The 16906-nt window shown below is 47.3% G+C and overlaps 1 protein-coding gene across 1 annotated transcript in view; it reads left to right on the plus strand.

The window, feature by feature from the left end:
• Positions 1-6401: 6401 nt before the first annotated feature.
• Positions 6402-16906, plus strand: part of LOC116957315 (voltage-dependent calcium channel gamma-5 subunit-like) — a gene marked incomplete at its 3' end in the record, with an annotated part of 39429 nt that continues 28924 nt past the window's right edge. The window contains exon 1 of the mRNA XM_032979395.2: positions 6402-6727. The remainder of the gene's footprint in view (positions 6728-16906) is intronic.

Consider the following 16906-nt stretch of genomic DNA (forward strand, 5'->3'; position numbering starts at 1 on the left):
GTTTAACACGTAGTAGCATTTCGCTAACAATTTTATCCATAAGGTTTTTTTAGGGTTAGATGGCATGAATACAAATGTGTCGTTAAACCCGCCACTACCACCTGACACAGACAATCAGTAAGGGGATTGTCACATTAACAAAAACGTGGCCAATTAGTTCCTAGTTCAGCACGAACCAGTTGTGTGTTGGATACTTAAACCCACAAGTCACATTTTACATTTCGAGTGGCCGTGACGATTCACTGGAAATTACAACCAGCCTCATCAGAAGACAGCCAGAGTTGTAGGGAAATCATTCTCCTGTTTCCAGTATTAAATGGAGGGCGATACATGTGATGTCATCAATTTGTGAGCCTAACCAGGTGTAAAACCAGAGGGCTGTCGGTGCTGGTGGTTAATGTATTCACGTTCGGTGTTATGATTTGAATCTCTGCATTAAGTTCCTCTTTTTTAAATTAAATTAAGAGTGTACATTGTGACACAAGATCTGCTGAGACAGAATTGGAGCCTCCCTTGCCAATAGAAAACTATGATAATTGTTTTTTTACCCTTTTATCTGGCAACAAAACTGTTTGCATTGACCACAATACCTGCGGTCGGAATGCAAACAAAAAACACAACTCTGATAATGTATGCACTGTCCTTGAAATTGATTGGTCCACACGCGAGACAGCTTTCCTTAGAGCCTAGTCTCACATGGTGTTGGACCAGATGACACCAAAAGGCGCACAACTCAAAGACAATGCACCATCAGAGTATGAGAGCTCGGGGTAAGAATTTACATCATTGGAACCTCCTTTGCCAGTAGCAAAATATGATACAGATGTCAGTTTTGTTGCCAGATAAGAGGGTAAAAAACCAAGTATCATACTCCATATAGACCAGGGAATCAAGAGACAGGGAAAGTCATTATCTGAAGAAAAAAAAGGAAATGGATCAGGTACTTCCTGACCCAATTAACTACAGAATGTGGAAAGATAACACACCTGGCAACAACCCCACTGACACCTTATTATGCAGATAGCCGCAATTAATATAAATGCGTGTAGAGGTTGACTCAATAGACACTTTGCGCTGTCTTTAGCTAGAAAGCACAAAGCCTCGGTGATCTTTGTGCAGGAGACGCATCTTACAACCAGCGACGAAGATGAATAGCAAACAGCATTTGAAAGGCGATGCATTTTTCAGTAACCTTTCTCATTGTTCTTCTGGGATGGCAACGTCATTTGCCCCAGGGTTTACACCCACCATACTTGACCAAGTTGAGTTGAGTACCAGGAAGAGCCATCAATGTAACGATTCAACTTAATGACATTTCTGTTCACCTCATTAACATGTATACACCTACCAATGATGTGGAAAAACATATTTTATCCAATGCATTACAGAGCTATCGCAGACACATCCCAAACGACGAGTGTGTGATTTTGGGAGGATGTCCTCAAACTGCAATGGCACTGAGTAGTGCAAAAGCGGTGTCCTGAACACCTTGCAGAATGTGCTACACACACAGTCTGGTAGATGTGTGGTGGACACAATATCCAAAGCAGCAATGTTTCACCTTTACAAGAACCCAAGCTAACAGGACACTGTCACAATCAAGGGTTTACCAATTGTACATCTTAAAAGACCTTGAAAATAGTGCAGTATCATCCAGTATTGGGGCTGCACCATTGGCGGATCATCAACTCATACTACTCAAAATGAAGATATGAGGAATTCCAAGGGGATCGGCATACTGGCATTTTAATAATGCCCTTTTGGGAGACACCACCTTCACCAATCTCTTTGGTGTTTTCTGGGTGGAGTGGCAGGGAAATAAATGTTGTTTGAATAACATAGCACAATGGTGGGACATAGGGAAAGTACACATTACAAAACTGTGTCAGTCGTTACCTGGGGTAACACAAAACACGTTGACCAGGAATGCGTGAGTTTGAGAGAAGCTTCCATAACGTAGAGCAAAGGCGAAAGATTGGGGGCAATCCAAGCATAATACAGGAATATGTGGAGACTCTGGAATGTCTAAAAGGTTTTCAGAAAGAAAAGGGGCATTTTTACACTTTCGTTTTAAATACACACTGGATATGTATGTTAGCTCAACACTTTTCTTCTCGTTAGGGAAGCAGAATGGTAAGCACAAAGCTATGGCGGGTTTATTTGATGACAAGGGGGTCCTTTTTGATTTAAAGCTTTCGTGACTGCAGGGATTTATATTCTTGGTTGTTTCGGTAAAGTCACGTAGAAGGGAAACAATTAAAACATATAAAACAATAAAATTCTCACGACGTTTCGACTGCAACACAAGCAATCATCACCTGATGATGACTTTACCGAAAGAACCAAGAATATAAGGGGGTCCTTGTTTCAAAACAATAATCAAATAGCTTCAACAGTAGCCCAGTACTATATAAATCTATTTTTTCCAGGGTATATATCCACACAGGCGCAAGGTGAAATCTGGAAGGACTTGTGTTACTTTGGGTGAAGAATATTTTCTGGACGAAGAGGTCAAACAGGGTGACCTATACATGCCAGTGAATGCCATGGCCAGGAGCAAATACCCAGACATTGGTGGGCTGACGGGGGAGTGTAATCCTAATTTTTGGCACTCCCTGTGGCATGATTACAAAGCTATTAAAGATGAAGCCGTGGATACCAACGTGATGCCTCAGTTCTGGAGGAGAGCCGTGTTCACACTGCTTCCAAAAATGGGTGACCTCAGACGCCTGAAGAATTAGCATCCAGTCTCATTGCTGAGCATAAACTTCAAGATTGTTGTGAAAGCTGTATCTGCAAGGCTTAAGAGGGTGTTGGCTCAGGTTATGGCAATGGCCAGGTAAACACTAGTCCAGGGAGGACCATCCATGATGGGATTTTCTAAGTGAGATATTTTATTACTGTCGGAGCATTTTTACTTTGCACTTGCATTTCTCTCCCTTGATCAAGAGAAAATCATTGGCACCCTAAAAGCTTTTGGTTTTGGCACAAGTTTCATATGGTTAGTTGGGTTGCTCTGCAGCATGGTCCAGTGTCTCGTCAAAGTTAACGGTGCACTAACTGCTCCTATCGACCTCATAAGAGTATTCAGACAAGGGCTGTCCAATGTCAGGGCAGCTCTACACCCTCGTGGTGGAACCTTTTCTGTCTACTTTGACAGAGATCACCGGCTTAACTCTGAAGGAGCCCGATATGAAAGAGACTCTTCCAGCATGCGATGACGACATTCTTCTTACGAAGCTTTGATGACATTGGACGGTTACACAAGTGTCAAGAGGTATATTCTCGTGCGTCCTTCTCCGGCATGAATTCAGAGAAATGCAGTGGGCTACTCGGTTTTGGTTGCTCTACAGTATGCTCCGGCGTCTCGTCAAAGTTATCGGTGCACTAACTGCTCCTATACACGTTAAAATAGGTATCAGGCAAGGGCTGTCCTATGTAAGGACAGATCTAACACCCTCATTGTGGAGCCTTTTCCTCGTCTACTTGATGCCAACTCACCAGTTTAACTTTGAAGGGGCCCAGTATGAGAGTGACTCTCGCCGCACATGCCGATGACATTTCCCTGTTTTTACAAAGCTTTAGCACGATCGAACGGCTACACGAGTGCCAAGAGGTATATTCTCGTGCGTCCTCCTCCAGGATAACCTGGGAGAAGTGCAGTGGGCTTAGTGTGGGGGAAGTAGGGCAAAGCCCAGTTCTCTGAGTTGGCCAAAACACTGTTGTGGAGTGTCTACGCCATCACGGCGTGCTCCTGGATCCTGGGGATATAAACCATTACGGAATAATTGGGATCGTTTTGAAGAGACGGTATAGAAATGGTTGGAGCCTTGGGGGGCGCGCCTGTGTAAAACTCTCACGTTCAGAGAGAAACCCCTGGAAGTGAACCAGTTGATTGCGTCCACTTTGTGGCACGACGTATCCCCCCCAGCCCCTCACTCCCCCCGCATACCTGATAGCCACACATCAAATAATGATAGCTGCTTTCTTCTGGTCACATAGGAAGCACCACGTGGCTGTTGGCATCTTAGCTTTGCCACTGCGGGAAGTCGGGCAAGGTCTGGTGTAAGTACGAAGACAACTCTCTACCTTTCGCTCACAAGCCATACACAGGTTTCTTTACACAGCCCCATCAACCGTGTGGTTGTTTCCTTTTTTCTATATAACCTGGGGGGCCTGCAGTGCATCACACGGCTCTTTTGTATGGACATTATGGGGTATTCCACTCACGCAGATTCCCCACTTCTACAGGAGTAGTCTACAGGCCAGGCATTTTCTCGTCACTACCCCGACGGAATAAACCCTGGGTCAGCATCAGAATAATCTCACGGCGCTATCCCTCTCATGTTTAGGCCCAGCCATAGAGAAACGCGTGGTAGGCATGCGTCTCACGTGGGTGGGCGATCTGGTGAAACCAGGCACGGAGGGGCAGTGGGTTCTCTCTACCGAGATAGCCGCAATGACTGGAATGCACTCGGCTAGACTTGCTGTAAAGCTTGTGAATGAAGTACATGGTAAGGCTTTCTCAACAGCAGTGGGGAGCGCACCTACCCTGAGTGCTGGCGACGAGTCGGCTAGTGGTGGCCGAGTGTCACCAAAGCTGAATGTAGTGCCAGCAAAGGATGCGCTCAACGCTCTTCTTCAAAGCAGCACTTGGGGCACACACACCTCAGGGAATGATCAGGAGGGGGTGCTTCTCAGATGTAGAGCGGAGGAAGCTGTTGCGCTCAAATGCTCCAATTCCATCATTAGCAAATAATAATGTCACGCAAAGGCCACTCTTGGGGGGAGACGATGCCCTTGCAGTAACCGCATGAGGCCTCATTGGGAGCTCTTTTTTCTCCAAGCCATGTTATAAGTGTAGTGGATTAACACGCGCATACAGGGGGGAATGGTAAAGACGCGCGAGTTATGGACAGTGGGGTTACGTCGGGCCGGCCAGGTCTGGCGGTGGAAAACTGTGCAGTAATGACGGACCAATTAAGCTGGGGAGCGATGTACGGCTGTGATTGGCTGGGGTTGTTGTCAAGAGCGAGGTGGCGCCGGAATGTCTGGGAATAGAGGGGGGCAAGTAACAGGTGCAGGGGGACGCGGGGCGTCGGGGGCAAGCGGCCTCATTAATTGGTTGGTAATGAGAACGGGGATATATTCGGGAGACGGGAAGAATGAGTTGAGTTGTCGCTGGGATTGGAACGAAGCAGGTTGGGGAGAACCGGAGTGACGACATCGGAGACCGAACAGGCTAGCAGTAGAGCAGAGAGAAGCAGAGACAACCAGAGACAAGCCGAGACACGGCAGAGACACGGCAGAGACAGCGAGCGACGGAGAGAGACAGGGACGACGCAGAGGGACAGTGAGGGATAGGGGAGAAAGCGGAGTGAGCGAGACGGGCGGAGCGTGGCGAGCGAACTGCGGCTAAGCGGAATGACGAAGTCACAGACGTAATGTGAAGAGTTGTACTAAAAGTGGTGTCCGAGAAAACAAGAAAGTTGTCCGCGTCAAGTCGACCACTACATATGCGCCACGATGATCTGAGCTGGAAGCATTGCCCATGGGAGTGTGACCACCATGAACACATTTCTGGCACATTTCACAGAGACAAAAACAAAAATGTGTGTATCATGTGGAGAGATCGAAACAGGAGTGCATCGATGCACCCACTGCAAAACGCCAAGACTCACCTCTATAATCTGCTACGAACTATCCTACTATAGGGGGAACGAGGGCACCAACGATATGGAAGGGTTGGTGAACAATGATAGACTGGCTATCCATAGGGCTAGTTAATTTTCCATTGAAGGAAATCGTTCAAACAAGCCACTGTCGCATCTTCAAAAGCCCCTAGGTTTTCTGTCCGAACGTGGCTAAATGTTGCTCTAAGCTCGGTTGACAGGAGGTGTCCCCATCTCTCTTGACGCGTTGGGCTAGAGGAGTGTGCTTCATGTTCGATGGCCGATGGAGAGGGGGGGGGCGTGAGGTTTCCGAGGTGGTTGTTGTTGTTGTTGTGTTTGCACCGTGTAAATGTTGCGTGTCTTGTATTTAAAAAAGACAGAGAGACCCCCCCCACCCCACCTCTGAAAAAAGGCCATGAAAAATACCGACAGGATGAACGAAAGAAATCGCCGAATCACTGATTAATTTTTGGAATGTTTCTTTTGATCTAAAAAAATAGAGCGAGAGAGGGGGGAGAGAGGGAGGGGTAAGCGAGAAGGGCTGGGTGCAGATGCAGCACTTGTCGTAGTAATTTCTTTTACAAATATTACATAGAAAACAGGGGGAACATCGACATAGAGAGGGAGTAAAGAGAGAGGGGGGTAGAGAGAGAGAGAGAGGAAGGGGTAAGAAGGAGGAGAGGAGATCGTGAAATCTTTTGTGAAATCGTTCATTTAAAAAGGGGGGGGGGGGGGGTACATAAAGCAAAGCATTGAAAAAAACGAAATGATGAACGAAGCAAAGTGTCGACTACACCGAGCATCTTCTTGTTTCCTCTGATCGTAATCAAAAAGAGAGGGAGCGTGGGAGAGAGAGGGAGAAAGGGAGAGAGGGAGAGAAGGTTACAAGAGAGCGAGAGAAGGAGGGAGCCGTAGGAGAGAGAACGTGGGAGAGAGGTGCGGAGAGAGAGAGAGAGCGAGAGAAAGAGAGGGAGCGAGAGAGAGCGGGAGGGGGTTGAGATCTCATTTTTCAGTCCGTGGGTTTTCATCGTGCAGCGGAGACAGCGAGAAGCGAGGTGAGACACGCGGAGACACGGTGGGAGACGCGGTGGGAGACACGGACGGGGGGGGGGGGCATGGGGGAGAGACACTTGGAGACACGGGGGAGACACGAGGGAGACACGGGGTGGGGGGGGGGGGATTTGGGAGAAACACGGGAGGAGACGCGGTGGGAGACGCGGTGGGAGACACGCGGGGATATGCGGGGGAGAGACGGGGAGGAGACACAGATACACGGGATAGACAGGGGAGACATGGGGTGAGACACGGGGGGAGACACGGGGAGAAACAGGGAAAGACATGGGGAGACACGCGCAGACACAGGGAGGGACTTAGGGAGAGACAGGGGGGAGATACGGGGAGACACAGAGACACGGGGAGAGACACAGAGACACGGGGAGAGACACAGAGACACGGGGAGAGACACAGACACACCGAGAGACAGAGACACGGGGAGAGATACGGATGCGTGCATTGTGTTACTGTCTGGTTTTGGTTCCCGTGACAACCATTACCACCATCATCACCATCACCAAGACCACCATCATCACTATCATCATCACTATCATCACTACCATCATCACGACCACCATCACCATCATCACTATCATCACGACCACCATTATCACCATCATCACCACCATCACCACCACAATCATCACGAACACCATCACCAACATCATCACCATCACCACTACAGTCACCACTACCATTATCATCATCACCACCATCATCATCATGACTTCTACCATCATCATCACCACCAAAATCATCACCACCACCGTCACTGCCATCACCATCGTCACCACCACCATCAGCATGCAGCCCACGTCCCAAGCGTCACGTGACCGAGGAATTCCCCTCCTCCGTGCGTGCCGCTTACATTAGCAGTGGGATGGTGGTGATGGTTGTGATGATGGTGATGATGATGGTGATGATGGTGGTGATGATGGTGGTGATGATTGCGGTGATGGTGGTGATGATAGTGGTGATGATGATGGTGATGATGGTGATGGTCATGGTGATGGTGTTGATGGTGATGATGGTGGTTATGATGGGGATGGTTTTGATGGTGATCATGGTGATGGTCATGGTGGTGGTGCTGGTGGTGATGATGATCGTGGTGGTGATGGTGGTGGTGATGGTGATGAAGGAGATGGTCATGGTGATGGTGTTGATGATGGTGGTGATTATGGTGGTGTTGGTGGTGATGATGATGGTGTTGGTGGTGATGTTGGTGGTGATGTTGGTGGTGGTGATGATGATGGTGATGATGGTGGTGATGGTGGTGGTGTTGATGATGCTGTTGATGATGCTGTTGGTGGTGATGTCGGTGGTGATGTTGGTGGTGATGATGGTGATGATATTGTTGGTGATAATGAGGATGGTGATGATGGTCGTGATGATTGTGGTGGTGGTGATGGTGGTGATAGTGGTAGTGGTGGTGATGATCACCGTGGTGGTGATGGTGGTGGTGATGGTTATTATGTTGGTGATGAGGATGGTTGTGGTGATAATGGTGATGATGGTGGTGATGATAGTGAGGATGGTGGTGGTGGTGAAGGTGATTGTGGTGGTCATTATGTTGGTGGTGAGGATGGTGGTGGTGATAATGGTGATGGTGATGATGGTGGTAATGATGGTGTTGGTGGTGATGATGGTGGTGATGATGGTATTGGTGGTGATGGTGATAGTGGTAGTGGTGATGATCACAGTGGTGTTGATGGTGGTGATGATGATTATGATGATGATGGTGGTAATGATAATGAGGATGGTGGTAATGGTGAAGGTGATGGTGGTGGTCTTTATGTTGGTGGTGAGGATGGTGGTGGTGATAATGGCGATGGTGATGATTGTGGTAATGATGGTGTTGGTGGTGATGGTGGTGATGATAGTGTAAGTGGTGTTGATTGTGATTGTGATAATGGTGGTGATGATTGTGGTGGTGATGATGTTGATGATGGTGATGGTGGTGATAGTGATGATGGTGGTGATGATGGTGGTGGTGTTGATGATGGTGTTTGTGATGGGGGTGGTGATGGTGATAATGGCGCTGATGATGGTGATGATCGTGATGATGATGGTGAAGATGGTGGTGGTGATGATATTGTTGGTGATGATGCGGATGGTGATGATGATCGTGGTGATGACGGTGTTGGTGATGATGGTATTGGTGATGGTGGTGGTGGTGGTGATGATCGTGATGATGATGGTGATGATGTTAGTGGTGATGGTGGTGGTGATGGTGATGATGGTCGTGATGATTGTGGTGGTGGTGGTGATGGTGTTGATAGTGGTGGTGATGATCACCGTGGTGGTGATGGTGCTGGTGATGGTGGTTATGATGGTCATGTTGGTGGCGATGATGGTGGTGATGATAGTGAGGATGGTGCTGGTGAATGCGATGGTGGTGGTCATTATGTTGGTGGTGAGGATGGTGGTGGTGATAATGGTGATGGTGATGATGGTGGTAATGATGGTGTTGGTGGTGATGGTGGTGATGATAGTGTTAGTGGTGTTGATTGTGATGGTGATTATGGTGGTGATGATTGTGGTGGTGATAGTGGTGGTGGTAATGGTGATGATAGTGGTTGTGATGGGGATGGTGGTGGTGATGGTTATGATGGCACTGATGATGGTGTTGGTGGTGATGATGATGGTGGTGGTGCTGATGATGGTGATGATGGTGATGGTGATGATGGTGTTTGTGATGGGGGTGGTGATGGTGATAATGGCGCTGATGATGGTGATGGTGATGATCGTGATGATGATGGTGGTGGTGATGATATTGTTGGTGATGATGCGGATAGTGATGATGATCGTGGTGGTGATGGTGGTGGTGATGGTGGTGGTGTTGATGATGCTGTTGATGATGCTGTTGGTGGTGATGTCGGTGGTGATGTTGGTGGTGATGATGGTGATGATATTGTTGGTGATAATGAGGATGGTGATGATGGTCGTGATGATTGTGGTGGTGGTGATGGTGGTGATAGTGGTAGTGGTGGTGATGATCACCGTGGTGGTGATGGTGGTGGTGATGGTCATTATGTTGGTGATGAGGATGGTTGTGGTGATAATGGTGATGATGGTGGTGATGATAGTGAGGATGGTGGTGGTGGTGAAGGTGATTGTGGTGGTCATTATGTTGGTGGTGAGGATGGTGGTGGTGATAATGGTGATGGTGATGATGGTGGTAATGATGGTGTTGGTGGTGATGATGGTGGTGATGATGGTATTGGTGGTGATGGTGATAGTGGTAGTGGTGATGATCACAGTGGTGTTGATGGTGGTGATGATGATTATGATGATGATGGTGGTAATGATAATGAGGATGGTGGTAATGGTGAAGGTGATGGTGGTGGTCTTTATGTTGGTGGTGAGGATGGTGGTGGTGATAATGGCGATGGTGATGATTGTGGTAATGATGGTGTTGGTGGTGATGGTGGTGATGATAGTGTAAGTGGTGTTGATTGTGATTGTGATAATGGTGGTGATGATTGTGGTGGTGATGATGTTGATGATGGTGATGGTGGTGATAGTGATGATGGTGGTGATGATGGTGGTGGTGTTGATGATGGTGTTTGTGATGGGGGTGGTGATGGTGATAATGGCGCTGATGATGGTGATGATCGTGATGATGATGGTGAAGATGGTGGTGGTGATGATATTGTTGGTGATGATGCGGATGGTGATGATGATCGTGGTGATGACGGTGTTGGTGATGATGGTATTGGTGATGGTGGTGGTGGTGGTGATGATCGTGATGATGATGGTGATGATGTTAGTGGTGATGGTGGTGGTGATGGTGATGATGGTCGTGATGATTGTGGTGGTGGTGGTGATGGTGTTGATAGTGGTGGTGATGATCACCGTGGTGGTGATGGTGCTGGTGATGGTGGTTATGATGGTCATGTTGGTGGCGATGATGGTGGTGATGATAGTGAGGATGGTGCTGGTGAATGCGATGGTGGTGGTCATTATGTTGGTGGTGAGGATGGTGGTGGTGATAATGGTGATGGTGATGATGGTGGTAATGATGGTGTTGGTGGTGATGGTGGTGATGATAGTGTTAGTGGTGTTGATTGTGATGGTGATTATGGTGGTGATGATTGTGGTGGTGATAGTGGTGGTGGTAATGGTGATGATAGTGGTTGTGATGGGGATGGTGGTGGTGATGGTTATGATGGCACTGATGATGGTGTTGGTGGTGATGATGATGGTGGTGGTGCTGATGATGGTGATGATGGTGATGGTGATGATGGTGTTTGTGATGGGGGTGGTGATGGTGATAATGGCGCTGATGATGGTGATGGTGATGATCGTGATGATGATGGTGGTGGTGATGATATTGTTGGTGATGATGCGGATAGTGATTATGATCGTGGTGGTGATGGTGGTGGTGATGGTGGTGATGATGGTGATGATCGTGATGATGATGGTGATGATGGTGGTGGTGATGATGATCGTGGTAGTGATGATGATGATATTGGTGATGGTGGTGGTGATGATGGTCGTGATGATTGTGGTGGTGGTGATGATCACCGTGGTGGTGATGGTGATGGTGGTGATGATGGTGGTGGTGATAGTGAGGATGGTGCTGGTGATGGTGGTGGTCATTATGTTGGTGGTGAGGATGGTGGTGGTGATAATGGTGATGGTGATAATGTTGGTGATGATAGTGAGGATGGTGGTGGTGAAGGTGATTGTGGTGGTCATTATGTTGGTGGTGAAGATGGTGGTGATGATAATGGTGATGATGGTGGTAATGATGGTTTTGGTGGTGATGGTAGTGATGATAGTGTTAGTGGTGTTGATTGTGATGGTGATTATGGTGGTGATGATTGTGGTGGTGATGGTGGTGATAGTGGTGGTGGTAATGGTGATGATAGTGGTTGTGATGGGGATGGTGGTGGTGGTGATGGTTATGATGGCACTGATGATGGTGTTGGTGGTGATGATGATGGTGGTGGTGGTGATGATGGTGTTGGTGGTGATGATTGTGGTGGTGATGGTGGTGATAGTGGTGGTTGGTAATGGTGATGATAGTGGTTGTGATGGGGATGGTGGTGGTGTTGATGGTTATGATGGCACTGATGATGGTGTTGGTGGTGATGATGATGGTGGTGGTGGTGATGATGGTGTTGGTGGTGATGTTGGTGGTGATGTTGGTGGTGATGATGGTGATGATGGTGTTTGTGATGGGGGTGGTGATGGTGATAATGGCGCTGATGATGGTGATGATCGTGATGATGATGATGGTGATGATATTGTTGATGATGATGCGGATGGTGATGATGATCGTGGTGGTGATGGTTGTGGTGATGGTGGTGGTGATGATGGTATTGGTGATGGTGGTGGTGATGATGGTGATGATCGTGATGATGATGGTGGTGGTGATGATGATCGTGGTGGTCGTGATGATATTGGTGATGGTGGTGGTGATGGTGATGATGGTCGTGATGATTGTGGTGGTGGTGATGATCACCGTGGTGGTGATGGTGCTGGTAATGGTGGTGATGATAGTCATGTTGGTGGCGATGATGGTGGTGATGATAGTGAGGATGATGCTGGTGAAGGTGATGGTGGTGGTCATTATGTTGGTGGTCATTATGTTGGTGGTGAGGATGGTGGTGGTGATAATCGTGATGGTGATGATGGTGGTGATGATAGTGAGGATGGTGGTGGTGGTGGTGAAGGTGATTGTGCTGGTCATTATGTTGGTGGTGAGGATGGTGGTGGTGATAATGGTGATGGTGATGATGGTGGTAATGATGATGTTGGTGGTGATGATGGTGGTGATGATAGTGTTAGTGGTGTTGATTGTGATATTGATTATGGTGGTGATGATTGTGGTGGTGATGGTGGTGATGGTGGTGATAGTGGTGGTAGTAATGGTGATGATAGTGGTTGTGATGGGGATGGTGGTGGTGATGGTTATGATGGCACTGATGATGGTGTTGGTGGTGATGTTAATGGTGATGATGGTGGTGATGATGGTGGTGGTGTTGATGATGGTGTTGGTGGTGATGTTGGTGGTTATGGTGATGATGGTGATGATGATGGTGATGGTGGTTGTGATGGGGGTGGTGATGGTGATAATGGCGCTGATGATGGTGATGGTGATGATCGTTATGATGATGGTGATGATGGAGGTGGTAATGATGGCATTGGTGATGGTGGTGGTGATGGTGGTGATTGTGGTGGTGATGATGGTATTGGTGATGGTGGTGATGGTGGTGATTGTGGTGGTGATGATGACCGTGCTGGTGATGGTGGTGGTGATGTTGGTGATGATGATCATGATGATGATGGTGGTGGTGATGGTGAAAATGGTGGTGGTGTTGAGGGTGGTGATTATGATGGTGATGTTGGTGGTGATGATGGTGGTGATGATAGTGAGGACGGTGGTGGTGGTGGTGGTGAAGGTGATGGTGGTGGTTATTGTGGTGGTGATGATTGTGGTGGTGGTGATGGTGAAGATGGTGGTGGTGGTGATGAGGGTTGTGATTATTATGTTAATGTTGGTGGCGATGATGGTGGTGATCATAGTGAGGATGGTGGTGGTGGTGGTGAAGGTGATGGTGGTGGTCATTATGTTGGTGGTGAGGATGGTGGTGCTGATAATGATGATGATGGTGGCAATGATGGTGGTAATTATGGTGTTGGTGGTGATGATGGTGGTGATGATAGAGTTAGTGGCGTTGATGGTGATGGTGATTATTGTGGTGATGATTGTGATGGTGGTGATAGTGGCGGTTGTGATGATGATGGTGGTGGTAGTGATAATTGTCTTCGTGATGATGGTAGTGGTAATGGTGAGGACGGTCGTGCTGAAGGTGATGGTTATTATGGTGGTGGTGATATTTGTGGTCATGGTGATGATAGTGATAATGGTGGTGATGGTGGTGATGATGGTGGTGATAGTGGTGATGGTGATGATTATGATGGTGGTGATGATAATGAGGATGGTGGTGGTGGTGATGGTGGTGATGATGATAGTGAGGATGGTGATGATGGTGGCTGATGATGGTAATGAAGGTGGTGGTTATTATTTTGGTTTTGCTGATGGTGGTGATAATGCTGATCATGGGTGGTAATGATGGTGGTGTTGGTGTTGATCGTGAAGATGATGATGATGGTGGTGATGGTTGAGATGATGGTGGTATTGATGGTGGTACTGATGGTGGTGATGATAATGAGTAAATGGATAGTTGAGTCTATGGGTAGTGTTTGGTCGATCGGCAGTTTTGAGTCTATGGGCAGTTTTGCGTCTTTGGGTATTGTGAGTCTATGTGTAGTGTGAGTCTATGGGTAGTGTTGAGTGTAAGGGTGTCGTTGAGTCTATGGGCAGTGTTGAGTCTATGGGTAGTGTTGAGTCTATCGGCAGTGTTGAGTGTGAGGGTGTTGTTGAGTCTTTGGGCAGTGTTGAGTTCATGGGTCGTGTTGAGTCTATGGGTAGTGTTGAGTCTACGGGTAGTGTTGAGTCTATGGGTAGTGTGCAGTCTGTGGGTAGTGTTGAGTTCATGGGCATTGTTAAGTCTATGGGCAGTGTTGAGTTTATGGGTAGTGTTGATTCTATGGGTAGTGTTGAGTCTGTGGGTAGTGTTGAGTCTATGGGTAGTGTTGAGTCTATGGGCATTGTTGAGTCTCTATGGGTAGTGTTGAGTCTTTGGGTAGTGTTGAGTCTATGGGTAGTGTTGAGTCTATAGGTAGTATTGAGTCTATGGGTAGTGTTGAGTCAATGGGTAGTGTTGAGTTCATAGGTCGTACCCTGGCGTCTACAAACTAAGTTGCCTCTGTGGTAGTAATTACATTGGAGAAACCAAACGACATGTCTCGGACCGCATTCGTGAACACAAAGCAGACCTAAAACATGGTAGGACCAACACTTCGCCCGTGGCAGATGACTGTTATAATTCAGTAGGCTCATATGACATTGACTTCTCCAAGACAGAGATTCTTTGCAAGCCATCTGGATACCATGAAAGATTCGTTCATGAGGCTATCCACATATACAAACACAGAGACAATTTCAACCGAGAAGATGGATTCTGGTTTAGCAATCATTGGTGGCTTTCAGACCGCATCCATTATTTTCGTCTCCCCCCTCCTCTTTTCCGAAAATAATGGACTCGTCCATCTGAATAACTACCAAATCGCTCTCTGTGGTGCTAACGTTAAAAACACCGCCATTTTTTCAATTTTTTTTGCTGTGGTTTTCACACCTGATGATGATTGCTTGTGTTGCAGTCGAAACGTCGTGAGAATTGCATTTTTGTTGTTATTTTATTGTTTCCCTTCTACGTGACTTTACCGAAAGAAATAAGAATATGAATCTATGGGTAGTGTTGAGTCTCCGGGGAGTGTTGAGTCTATGGGTAGTGTTGAGTCTATGGCTAGTGTTGAGTCTAAGGGTATTGTTGAGTCTATGGGTAGTGGTGAGTCTCTGGGCAGTGTTGAGTTTGTGGGTTTTGTTGAGTCTATGGGTAGTGTTGAGTCTGTAGGTAGTGTTGAGTCTGTGGGTAGTATTGAGTCTATGGGTAGTGTTGAGTCTATGGGCAGTGTTGAGTCTGTGGGTCGTGTTGAGCCTATGGGTACTGTTGAGTCTATGGGCATTGATCAGTTTATGGGTAGTGTTGAGTCTATGGGTAGTATTGAGTCTATGGGTAGTGTTGAGTCTATGGGCACTGATCAGTCTATGGGTAGCGTTGAGTCTGTGGGTAGTGTTGAGTCTATGGGTAGTGTTGAGTCTATGGGTAGTGTTGAGTCTGTGGGTTTTGTTGAGTCTATGGGTAGTGAAAGACTTGGTTCGAAGCTTTCGTGACTGCAGGAATTACTCTTTGGTTTCCAAATTTTGCTAAACCCTGTCTGTTGGGTATGCTTGTCTCTCTGTGTCCCCTGTTGTGTCTGTGTTAGTTCCCCCTACTTGGGTGTCTGTATATACATCTGGGGTTATGTGTTTCCCCTCTCTCGTAAATTTAGCTCTTCTGTACCTGATGATGGCTTCTTGTGTTGCAACCGAAACGTCGTACGCTATTATGTTATTTTATTATTTCTTATTTATACGTGACTTTACCGAAAAAAAACAAAGAGAAACTCGCAGCATGTCCTCCACATTCCACAGTATCCTGCTCGCCACGGCTCGCTCGCCGTGCTTCACTCGACTCGCTCGCCACCTTTGTCTCTCCACTCCCCATGATTACTTCGCTGACTCCGCACTCAGCGACTCCGCACTCAGCAACTCCGCACTCAGCAACTCCGCACTCAGCAACTCCGCAGACAGCATCTTCGCACACAGCGTCTTCGCACACAGCGACTTCGCACACAGCGTCTTCGCACACAGCGACTTCACATACAGCGTCTTTGCACTCAGCAACTCCACCCTTCAACTCTTAACTCCAACTCTGTCTCTCAAACTCTGTCTTCCAAACTCTGTCTCTCAAACTCTGTCTTCCAAACTCTCCACACTTCAATTCCCTCAAATTCTCCAACTTAAACCCATCTCCAAGCTCTCAGCTCTTGAACTCAACTCCCCTCTCGCCCATTATACCCGCGCTCATTACACCCCCAATTAATTAACCCGCGTCCCAACGGCGCTCCGCGTGACCGTCGCACCTGTTTCTCGCCAGACTTCCAGACGCCTCTCCAGCCCCGGCAACAGCACCAACCACTCACAGCCGTCCACGGCTACCCCAGCTTAATTGCCCCAACATAACCTGCACTGTATTCGCCTTCACTACAGGCTTACCCAAGATAACCCGTACTGTGTGATCATGTAATCACGCTGTTTCCACAACGCACCTTCGTACTCCACTACATATATAGAATAGTGTATAGTAGTGTATAGTTTAGTGTATAAAGGTGGAGTGTATACTAGTGTTGTATACTATATAGTGAAGTGTATAGAGTATTGTATAGTACTATATAGTAGTGTATAGTGTAGTGTATAGTAGTGTAGTGTATAGTAGTGTATAGTGTAGTGTATAGTGTAGTGTATAGTCTAGTGTAGAGTGTAGTGTATAGTGTAGTGTATAGTATAGTGTAGTGTAGAGTGTAGTGTATAGTAGTGTAGAAAGCTTTTAATCGAATTTTAGTGTATAGTAGTGTATAGTGTAGTGTAGAGTGTATTGATAGCATCTACAAGCGGTGCACAATGACGCGGTGACCTTCATTGTTTTACGGCTCGCAGCCAAAAG

The sequence above is a fragment of the Petromyzon marinus genome, chromosome 72 (genome assembly GCF_048934315.1).
Source record: "Petromyzon marinus isolate PM22_M1 ecotype Great Lakes invasive population chromosome 72, UKy_Petmar_22M1.pri1.0, whole genome shotgun sequence".
Taxonomy (NCBI): domain Eukaryota; kingdom Metazoa; phylum Chordata; class Hyperoartia; order Petromyzontiformes; family Petromyzontidae; genus Petromyzon; species Petromyzon marinus.